Below are 3,367 nucleotides of genomic sequence, written 5' to 3' on the forward strand. Positions count from 1 at the left end.
GTTTTTGTCCTGTTTGAGTCTCACCGTAAAAACTGAGGAATTTCATTTGTGGTTTGATTTTTGGGGGGGGTTTAAGTGGCTCTAAAACAGTAGAAAAGCTCAGTTTTGATTCTACTGTAAAAACTCGAGTCATACAGGTGTATCTCAGTTAATTTGGATATCATTGATAATTTCATTTGGTTCAAAAGTAAAACTTTAAATTTTTCCAAGATTTTGTTTCACTTCAGTCTTTTCCAAGGCTTGTTATTCACTTTGTCCTTCCACTCAACTTTCCATTGGATACAGCACTCTGCGTCTACTGGACAGCTGTCAAGTTGGCAGTCTTCCTTGTGATGTTGGTCATAAAACATTTCTGAATTTAAAAAAAACACATTTCTGTTGCTCATAATCTAATTTATTTCACGGACTTAACCATTAAACACAAAAATGTAATGGATGTTTTATAGATTTATGTCCTAATACTAATAAAATTACCAAATCCTCCCAGAAATGTTCATCTGAGAGAATTGAAGCCTGAAAGAAACAGGGCGGCACCATACTGGCCTCCTTTTTAAAAACAAATCTGTTGCAAATTTCCCTATTTTTGACATGATTTCTCTTCGTGTACCCGCTGAGGAAACTTTCAGAATTTGTTTACTGTAAATCATCGATTGAAGTACTTTGTCTTGTGTCACAGACCTGAAATGTTAGTTTCGAAACATTCTTGGAGGTCCATCCATTTGTCTTCCACTTATCTGAGACCAGTTCCTGGAGGGGAACCCCAGGCATCCCTCTCCCCAGCTCATTCTGGGGGATCCCACAGCCTTCCCAGGCCAGACGGGAAATGAAGCCCCTCCAGCGAGTTCTGAGTCTTACCTGGGGTCACCTCCAAGTGGGACCTGCACAAAAAATCTCCAAAGGGAGGCCCCCAGGAGGTATCCTGATCAGATGCCCGAACCACCTCAACTGACTCCTTTTAGTGCGGAGAGGCAGCGGCTCTACTTTGAGCTCCCCCCAGGTGATGGTGCTCCTCGCCCCATCTCTGAGGCAGAGTCCAGCCTCCCTACAGAGGAAGCTCATTTCAGCTGCTTGTATCCAGAGTTATTTTATGTTTCAGACTGTAACCGTCATAAAAGATTCATATTGATGCTTATTTGGTCTAGCTGATCAGGTGCAGAAGATAACATTTTCAAATTAATATTCCAGTTGAACATCTGGAAGTTAGTTATAATTAACTTTTAGTTTGATGCATCAATCCTGCAGGCCGCAGACTAATTTACACAATGTACCCTGAACTTTGGACCTCAAACAAGTCCTCAAATAAATGAAGGTTTCTAAAATCTTTCTCCTGTGGAGAAAGACAAAGCTTATGTGTTAGTTATTGATTTATTAGATTTCCTTTGCCAACCCAAAGCTGCCAGGAATTTTACCATTTGTGGTCAGTTTAATGTTATTTTTCAAAATAAAAGTGCTGTTATATGCTATTGTGCTTTAAACAATCAGGCAAACCAAAATCTGTGCAGCAGGACAGCGTCTTCATCATACCTCTGTCTCTGTGATGACGTACCAGAGGAGGGCTCATGAACTCTGATGCAACAGTCTTCCTCTTCAGGTCAGAGTGACTGAGACCTTACAGTGTCAACACACCACAATATTACTCAACCAAACTGTCAACATCAGAACCACATGGCCCGACTTTACTGAGGGAAGAAGAGTTTCCCACTGAAAAACTAAACGAACCACAAACCTTGACTCCGTTTTTCACAGACCAACACAAGTTGGAGTGTTGATAAGGAAAACGATAGATGCTTTACAAAGTTCTTCATTCTACAGAAAGAAATCTGAACAGTGTGGTGTGCTTTTATATTCAGCCTCCCTGAGGCAGTACTTTGTGAAGCCATCTTCTTCTGCAGGTGTTTCAGGGATTGTCTCCACCAGCTTTGCCTTTTATTTAAAAACAGCTCTAACTCAGACTGGATGGAGAGCATATGTGAAGCCCAATTTTCAAGTCTTGTCACATCTCAGTTGGTTTTAACTAGTCTGGGCTTTAACTAGGTCATTCTAACGTGAAAAATCTTTGTTCCATTGTATCTCTGGCTGTATGTTTAGGGTAGCTGTCCTGCTGGTCTGCTGCAGGTTGTCTTTCTTTAGCTTTCCTCATCATCCCGGACCATTTTCCCTTCCTTTGTGACTTGTTTGAACTGTATATGTTACCCCTGGGGTTCATTTTTCCCCTTTATAACCTTTCCTTTTACCGCTTTCTAGATTTTGCCTTTAAAAGCAAGGACAGACTCATTTTATCTGTTATTGGCTTTCCTTGAAAGCTTTAAACAGTGGGTTTCCCTAATTTTTGAAAAATTAAATGAAAAAACATTTTTGTCAAGATATTGATCAGCGCTTTTGGCCCTTTATCCTCTTTTTGCAAGACGAACAATAAAAAGCTTGGCCTGTCCCTCGATGGCTCCTTTAAACCAGTTGACCATGCGGTAAAAGGTGTGGGCAGGTAAAGCATAAATCATCTATTCATTACTTGCAGACTGAACCAGTTCTCTGCTCATCGTCTCCAACTGGTCCAAGATGCTGGTTTCCTGTTGGTGATAGGGTCCGGTTTAAAGTTTTGATACCAGGACCTTCTTGTTGCGAGGCACCAATGCTACCAACTGCGCCACCATGCAGCCCTTGATCATCTCAGTGTTTTAGTATGAACAGAAATGTTGACATTACTTTGCCACATTCCTCCAAGTTCAACCTGGATGCTCTTTCACTTGACGTTCAACCAGAGCGTGGACCCCTGTGTCCTCAGAACAGGCGTCCACTTGTCTTTCTGTCCATGTGAGATGAACTCAGAGACTTGGTTGTGTTTTATCTCTGCAAAGTTCACACACAGCTTCCATTTTGTGGAAAACAGATTCAGATTTCACTTCTGGATGCAGCTTCAGTGGTTTTCTGAGGTTCTCCTGAGTCCATGTGGGTGTGCATCACAGGGGCGTGAAGATTTATGATCCAGGGATGCTAGGTGGCCAAACTGGCTTTCAGTCACTGCATCTTTTCACAGTATTTAGATTTTTAGAACTTCGAAGAACTCCTTTCCGTATACTTTTGAACAGATTGGTTTTGAAAAAAGTCATGAACTATGACCCATTAGTGCTTGCAAACACAGATGCTCCTCTTATGCCCAAATGTGACACCCTCACTGGGAAGGTTATTGCAATTATAGAGTTATCTGTTAATTTAAGGTACTTGGTTAAACATTAAGGTTTCTAAATTTCCTGAAGGATTGTTTTTTTAGGAAAGTGTTTGATTCTGCTCAGAGAGCAGCTGATAACAGTTTGAAGGAGGGGTTTATCCTTGTTCTTTGACATCCAATCAGAGCAGCCAGTTCCTCTGA

This window comes from Girardinichthys multiradiatus, chromosome 17 (genome assembly GCF_021462225.1).
Source record: "Girardinichthys multiradiatus isolate DD_20200921_A chromosome 17, DD_fGirMul_XY1, whole genome shotgun sequence".
Classification (NCBI taxonomy): domain Eukaryota; kingdom Metazoa; phylum Chordata; class Actinopteri; order Cyprinodontiformes; family Goodeidae; genus Girardinichthys; species Girardinichthys multiradiatus.